At 42.7% G+C, this 8,076-nt stretch overlaps 1 protein-coding gene across 2 annotated transcripts in view; it reads right to left on the bottom strand.

Moving 5' to 3' along the window:
* LOC102770438 (chromosome unknown open reading frame, human C2orf42) overlaps positions 1-5,040 on the bottom strand; it is a 22,750-nt gene extending 17,710 nt beyond the window's left edge. Inside the window, exons 1-2 of one of the 2 annotated variants that reach the window (XM_006775311.2) lie at positions 4,982-5,040; positions 462-711 (exon numbers count right to left, since the gene is read on the bottom strand). The gene's annotated coding sequence lies outside the window, so the exon portion shown is untranslated. Of the gene's footprint in view, positions 1-461; positions 712-1,681; positions 1,858-4,981 lie in introns of those variants that run through there. The other variant, XM_015571509.1, reaches the window with a different exon arrangement.
* Positions 5,041-8,076: the final 3,036 nt, after the last annotated feature.

Genomic DNA, 8,076 nt, shown 5'->3' with positions numbered 1-8,076 from the left:
TAGAAAGGGAGTGGACTATTCTTGGGGGGTAAAGGGTGGTGGGAGATGCGGGAAGAGACTGGACAAAAATCGTGCACTTATGGATGAGGACAGTGGGTAGGGAGTGAGGGTGGAGGGTGGGGTGGGAACTGGGAGGAGGGAGTTATGGGGGGAAAAAAAGAGGAACAAATGTAATAAGCTGAACAATAAAGATTTAATTAAAAAAATAAAATAAAAAATAAAAAAAATAAAAATAAAATAAACCCTCAAACAAAATAAAAGTAGAGATCTCTATATAGTTTTAAAAACCAAATGTAATAATTAAAGCATTTCTTTAGGTTCAATCCTGTTTTATAAAACAACCTAGATTAGTTAACTTAATCTGTACATGCACAGATATTTAACTTAAGCAAGGACTGGAGAATGGAAAAGGTTAGTTCTTTCCCTTCCACTGTTCCACACAATACCCAGTCCAATCTTACCTGTTTCAGCTGCCAGAGCATCCGGAAAACAGTGTGACCTAAATTCATAAGACCTAAAAAGGTGTTTCATTAGTTTGTGATAGTCATAGAGGACAAGCGAAGACATAATCATTTACAGAGTAAATGTTACTGCTTAACCCAGTCTTCTGAAGTTTGAACTCCACAGTATAACAAAGCAGACATTCGGCATCCTCCTGCCCAGTGTTTCACAAAGAAGATTCCCTCTGCCTTATGTGGAGATCTTGGCAGTCTATAAATAAAACGAGAAAAAATACTAAAGTTATGCAAAGACAGAATGATTCTTTCCTTCAGAATGGGAATCTAAGTCTTTCACAAATATTTGAGAAATATTTGACAGAAATTGTTATAGAAATGATTGCTTTGTACTTCCAATTGCAAGAAGAGAGTGTGAATGGCACTACACAGGGAGTTGTCAAGAACACCTAGACCAAACCTAATTAAGAACTTACACATCCCAGGAACAAATGTCTCTGGAAAGTCAGTAAATAAACAGGTCAACTGTATCAGGTAGAAGGTTTTCTACAAATTTTCATCACTTTCTTTTGGCACAAATAAGGAAATAGCTTTTAATCTAAATTATCACTATATGAATTTACCAATGAGAATTTTAATTTGAAATGGATAGTAGTTATGGCATTGGCATCCTATCTAATAAAGAGGGAATATGCTAATTGACTCTCACACCAGTGCAATGATGGCGGCACCCACAGCCAATAAGGAGGAAATATCCTAATTGACGGCCCTGCCCTCAAAGATGGCAGCGCCCACAGCCAACAAGGCGGGAATATGCCAATTGACTGTCACGCCCTCAAAGATGGTGGCACCCACAGCCACAAGATGGCGGCGCCCAGTTTCCTCAGCCCCCCAGCTGCCCAGGGCCGGCCTGACACTGGGGATCAAGCCCACAACCAGGGCATGTGCCCTTGACTGGAATCGAAGCCGGAACCCTTTAGTCTGAAGCTCTATCCACTGAGCCAAACCAGCTAGGGCAAAAACACCTCTTTATTGAGGTATATTTTACATACCATAAAGTTCACCCATTTAAGTGTAGCATTCAATGATATTTATGAAATTTATAGATTGGACACCCTTCACTACAATCCAGTCTTAGAACACTCCCCGAAAAGATCCCTTGTGCTGATTGCAGTAATGATTCCCACCCCCAGGAAATCACTAATCTGCTGTATCTATAGATTTACCTTTTTTGAACATTTCATTTAGAAGGAATCATAGAATATGTGGCTTTTTAAAGTCTGGCTTCTTTCACTAAATATAATGTTTTCAAGATTCCACCACATTGTAGCATGCATCCATACTTCATTCCTTTACATTGCTGAGTAGTAGTCCATGGTATAGATATATCATTTTGTTTATCCATTCAAGAAAATTTTCTGCATGTCAAAAATTACTATAAACAAAGTCCAAAGATGAAAACAAAATGAGCAACAAAAGCAGTGCGAGACTTGTACACTAAAAACTACAAAACACCATTGAAGGAAATTAAAGCCCTAAAAAAAATGGAAAGATGTCCCATGTTCATGGACCAGAAGACTTAATATTGTTAAGATGACACTACTCCCCAAATTGATCTACAGACACCATGTAATCCCTGTCAAAATCACATATACTCCCACTTGCCCCCAGAAATTAACAAGATGATCCTAAAATTCGTATGAAAATACAAGGGATCTGGAAGAGCCAGAATAATCTTGAGAAAGAATAAAGTAGGACTCAGACTTCCTGATTTCAAAACTTACTACAAAGCAAATTAAGACAATTTGGACAGAGAAGGATAAATACTGTATATCACTTCTATATAAAATCTAAAAATGCCGAACTCATAGAAAGAGAGAATGGAATGGTGGTTTTCAGGGGCTGAGGAGTGGGAAAAATTGAGAAATATCGGTCAAAGGGTAAAAACTTCCAGTTATGATTAAGTTCTGGAGATCTAATATACATCATGGTGATTAATTAATAAGACTGTATTATATACTTGAAAGTTGCTGAGATCTTAAATGTCTTCATCACAAAAAAAGAAATGGCAATTATGTGATGTGATGGAGGTGTTAGCTAAGGCGATGAAGGTAATCAGTTTGCCTGTGCTATTCCCTTCCCCCTCTTCTTCCCCCACAGGTGTGCATCTCCTAAACTCTAAGAGACCCCACAAGATTTGCACCCAAGGGAGCAATGGGCAGCAGCAGCTCAGCTTGCTGGGGCTAACCCCCTGAACCTGTCTCCAAGACCCCTTTTCTCTGACTTCCCAGTGAGCTAAGGCGGCCCAAGCTAGACTCTCCTGCTACTTCTATGCTAAGCCCTTCCTTGTTTCACTGTCCCCGGGACTCATCCTATGAAATCTTTCCTACACAAAGTCAAGAAAACACACTACTGGCTGGCCTTGGCAGACACACTCAGGACCAGGCCCCCTATCCAGTAACAGAAGGGAGAGTTACATCTCACCATTTTCTAATATTTGGATTTTAAGCATGTACTAGTATCACTTATTACAGATTCTTATTTTTTTAAATATTTTATTGATTTTTTTTTACAGAGAAAAAGGGAGAGGGAATAGAGAGTTAGAAACATCGATCAGCTGCCTCCTGCACACCCCAACTGAGGATGTGCCTGCAACCAAGGTACATGCCCTTGACCTGAATCGAACCTGGGACCCTTCAGTCCGCAGGCTGATGCTCTACCCACTGAGCCAAACCGGTCAGGGCGCAGATTCTATATTGAAAGCATATATAAACAAGTGAACACAGCTTGTAAAGAACCTGCATTTTGAATCCTGCCTATAGAAGGGCGTCTCAGCAAGCGGGTGTAAAGGGAGCAGTGCTGGAAGAGCTAACCCGTAAATGCTCCCTAGAAGGCGGGTTGCCATTCAATTACTATTTGGCTGTAGAGCTATCCCTCTTGGTGGATGCTATTTAATGCTTGTGAAGCACACTAAGGGAACAGAACTAATGATCACCGTGAGTAAAACATGAAACTTAATAATGTTTGCTAAGTACGAGTAGCTCTTCCCATGCATTTTACTCATGTATTTCTCACCACTGTGGATGAAAAAGAGGCCACACACTAAAGCTGACAGGCTCAGGGGAGGCCGCAGGCCTTACAAACTCAGACACCTACAGTAACCACAAAGGATGGTCTGAAATTTGAAATTCCTAGCTAAAAGTGAGTCATGGCTGTAATCATGTCCTAGGCCAGTATCTTCCTTTTTAAATATATATATATATTTTATTGACTTCAGAGAGGAAGGGAGAGGGACAGAGAGACATCAATGATGAGAATCACTGATCAGCTGCCTCTTGCACGCACCCTACTGGGGATTGAACCCACAACCCAGGCATGGGCCCTTGACAGTGATCAAACCCTGGACCCTTCAGTTTCGCAGGAGGATGCTCTATCCATTGAGCCAAACCAGCTAGGGCCAGTATTTTCCTTGACAAAAGGTCAATCTTTAACTTAACTGAGCATATTGTGAGTTTTTGTGTGTGTTTTTGTTTTTGTTTTTTTGCATCTACCAATAACATACTTTTAAAATGTCAGGGCGATTTCCTTTTCACAAACCCCTCAGCATAATTCTCCCACCAGAGCAGGAGACCCCAGAGCCTCTCATTGTTACCATTATCATGTTAACTATACGGTACAAACGTGTGTAAAAGTAGTAGGTTGTCTATTTATTTATCCAATCCCAGAGATTTCCCAGCTTTGCTTTCTACCACCTCACTAATCTTTCAACAATGAATTTCATGTATCCCCCTGACATCTTCCCCTTTGATGCTCATGTATAACGAGGTAAAGTGCAAAACTGCCCTTCTCCGGAGCATTTTCTCAACCCGTTGAGGTTCTGCTCCCTGGAAACTGGCTCCAATAAACCCATACAAATCCTTCCAGATGTGGATGTTTCATCAACACCATAATCCTGTGAAGCAGGTACTAACGCACTCATCTTGAGAGAGGAAGACACTGACTCGGAGACAGTAATGCTGTGATGAACGTCTCACAGCCAGCCATCATAGCCTAACGTGATTCTGGAATCACGGTGGATTCCCTGACAAAACACAAATGAGAGGAAGGGGCAGGCCCAGAAGCCAGAACTCCCGACTCAGGGTCCGAGGGGCTTCCATGAGCCCTCGCGGCCTGGGAGGCCGGAGAAAGGCCCAGGGAGACACGCAGAGTCGTGTCTGGGAAAGGGGCGGCCTAGACTGTTCCTCCCTCCTGGATTCTGGGACCCAGCCCGCCCCCTACGGCACCACCCAGAGCCAGTTTCCCGGCATCCTCCCCCCGGGAGGGCTCACTTCCGGTTCTAAGTCGGCCCAAGCAGAAGCAACACCGGGCTCGCACCCTGCTCCTTCGACAAGCTCTCCGTTGGGAGTCTAGGCTCTACACCCGTTCCACCGCCGCCCCGCCTTCTGTCCACGCGGCCCCCTTACCTGCCCTGTGCCCCTAACCCCCACCTCGCGGCCCCAAGGCCCCCAGCTGATGACCGCCCTCACCTCTTCTCTCTTCGCCTGCCACGGTCTTTTACAAACGCGGCCAAACTGTTCGCTGTAACGACAGTCGTTATTGGTCAGAGCCGCGCATGCGCGGTGAGTGCCCGCCCACCTCGGTTCGCATTGTCTGATGGGAGTTGAAGTTTCCTCCCCCTGCCTGCTGCTGAGAATTGCTGCAGAATACACCGTAGTTTCCTGAGGTTCTTCACTGGGGCCGCAGTGTTTCTGGCCCACCCTCCGAGTTCGGAAAGGCACTGTCAGCTCTAGGGCTGGTCTGGAGAGTCCTGTTTCTGAGTAGAGTTCCATTGGTAATGATGGAAAAAATCGCCTTAGATTTTCTACGTTATTAGCAGATATCGGTTGCGTCTTACCGTTTTATCAAAGGAGGTCTTGTTGTTCAACAAATTAATGCGTTCCATCACTTCTATGTTTATAGTAAGCTATCTTTTTTCTCCCTCAACTATAGTCTGACATATTATTTTAACGTTTTCCCCTTATCATGAGTTTGAAATCGGCTTCCTACGTCCTAGTTGTGGTCCTTGGGGTCACAAAGTATAAGTATAAATGCTTTTTGTTCATGAGTGAAGATAAATCCTGAGTTCAGTGTGTTCAGGGTGAGGCCTGTGTGTGTTGATTTCCTGAAACTTTGGCCCTGGTCTGGCTACTTTCTAGTGCTGGCGCTGTGGGCAGGTTGCCTAGGAAAATGGCCCTTTCCAGGAGGTAAAGGGAGAAAGGCAACTTTCTTCTTGAGATCATATTTCTTAGTTATTCTCCACGCTAGGAAATAATTTATTATGTTTACATTTTCAAGTTTAAGCATATTGGTACTGGTATTAACATTTTTTTCTTCTTTGTTTAAATTAATAAACTTTTTTAGATCAGTTACAGGTTCACATAAAAATTGAGCAGGGTGGGAGGGAGGGAGGTAGAAGAGGGTATGGGGGGAATAAATGGAGATGAAAAAAGTAATAAAATAAAATTGAACAGAAAGTACAGACAGTGCCCATCTACTCACTCCCTGTCCCTACACACTATTGACATCCTGCACTGCAGTGGTAAATTTGTTAACAATCGGTGAACTTACATTGAAACACCATTAACACCTAAAATCCATAATTTACACTAGGGTTCACTCTTAGTGGTGTATATTCTATAGGTTTTGACAAATGTAACTAACAGGTATTGACCATTGTAGTATACAGAATAGTTTCACTGCCTTAAAAGTCCTCTGTACTGCACTAACCATTTTGCCTCAGTGGATAGAGCGTTGGCCTGTGGACTGAAAGGTCCCAGGTTCGATTCCAGTCAAGGGCATGTACCTTGGTTGCGAGCACTTCCCCACTAGGGAGTGTGCAGGAGGCAGCTGGTCGATGTCTCTCATTGATGTTTCTAACTCTCTATCCCTCTCCCTTCCTCTCTGTAAAAAATTAATAAAATATATTTTTAAAAAGTCCTCTTTTTCTGCCTATTCATCCCTCACTTCCTCCTAACCCCCTGAAACCATTGGTACTTTTACTGTGTCCATAATCTTACCATTTCCAGAAGGTTATATTATTGGTATTATAGAGTATGTAGTCTTTCAGATTGGCTTCTTTCATTTAGTAATATGCATTTAAATTTCCAACTTCTTTTTAAATCTTGGCTGTATCTATAGTGAAAACCCTCTTTTTGTTCCTAATTTTACGTGTGCTTTCTTTTTCCTGATCAGTTTCATCATGATGTTATATATTTTATTAATCTTTTCAAAGGAACAAACTTTTTGGCTTGTTTGAGCTAGTTTATTATATATTTCTTTTCAATTACATTAATATTTGCTCCCATTTCATTATTTCTTTCCTTATTATTCTTTTTCTAACTTCCTAAGCAGGAAACATAGCTCATTAATTTTATCCCTTCTTTTCTATTAGCATTAAGGCTATGCATTATTTTCAAAGTGCCATTTTACCACAAATTTTGATATGTATTCTTTTCATTCATTAACAATTTTAAATATTTAAACATTTTTACTGTGGTCTTCTTTGGCTCATAAGTTTATACATGTGTTTTGGAATTTCTACAAATTTTTGTTATTGAATTTAAAAATTGATTTTAGAAATAGAGAAACATTGATTTTTTTTGTTCCATTTACTAGTATTCATGCATTCATTGGTTGATTTTTTTTAAAAAAAAAAGAAGGGAGGGAGGGAGAGAATGAGAAATATTGATGTGAGAGAGAACCATCAATCAGTTGCCTCCTGTATGCACCCTGATCAGGGATCAAACCCACAAACTTTTGGTGTATGGGATGACACTCCAACCAACTGAGCCACCCTGCGAGGTTCCTGAAATATATGCTTTAAAAGTTTATTTAGTATTTGATTAATCATTGGTAAATTCTCTTGGCTTTATTTTTTTACTAGAGGCCTGGTGCACAAATTCATGCACAGGTGGGGCCCCTCTAGGTGGCTTGCAGGGATCAGGCCAAAACCCGCAGTCCAATGCTGCCTGCAGCTCCTGCTCATTCCAGGCCCACTGTGCCTGTCATGGTCTTGTGCCCAATCAGTCCCCTTTGGGAGAGGCTTGCACTGCCGCAGCAGTGCTCACCAGCCATGAGCCCTGCCTCTGGTGCCCTCCCAAGGGGAGTTGCCTGCGGGATTGGGCTGAAACTGGTTCTCCAACATCCCCAGAGAAGTCCCAGATTGCGAGAGGGCACAGCCCAGGCTGAGGGACCCTACTGGTACACCATCGATTGGGCTGGGGAAGGTCCGCGGGAGGGGCCCAGGGCATGTCCAGCCCCTCTCGCTCAGTCCTGATCTGCCAGACCCCAGCAGCAAACTAACCTACCGGTTTGAGCAGGGGTGGGCAAACTTTTTGACTCGAGGGCCACAATGGGTTCTTAAACTGGACTGGAGGGCCGGAACAAAAGCATGGATGGAGTGTTTGTGTGAACTAATATAAATTCAAAGTAAACATCATTACATAAAAGGATACGGTCTTTTTTATTTTTAGTTTTATTCATTTCAAACGGGCCGGATCCAGCCCGCGCGCCGTAGTTTGCCCCCGGCTGAGCTAGTCCCACCCACCCACTCCAGCCTTCCCTCTGAGATTCAGGAGCTGTG

The sequence above is a fragment of the Myotis davidii genome, unplaced genomic scaffold (genome assembly GCF_000327345.1).
Source record: "Myotis davidii unplaced genomic scaffold, ASM32734v1 scaffold247, whole genome shotgun sequence".
Lineage (NCBI taxonomy): Eukaryota > Metazoa > Chordata > Mammalia > Chiroptera > Vespertilionidae > Myotis > Myotis davidii.
Note: the sequence above shows the minus strand (reverse complement) of the source record. Positions and strands in the feature narration are given on the sequence as shown.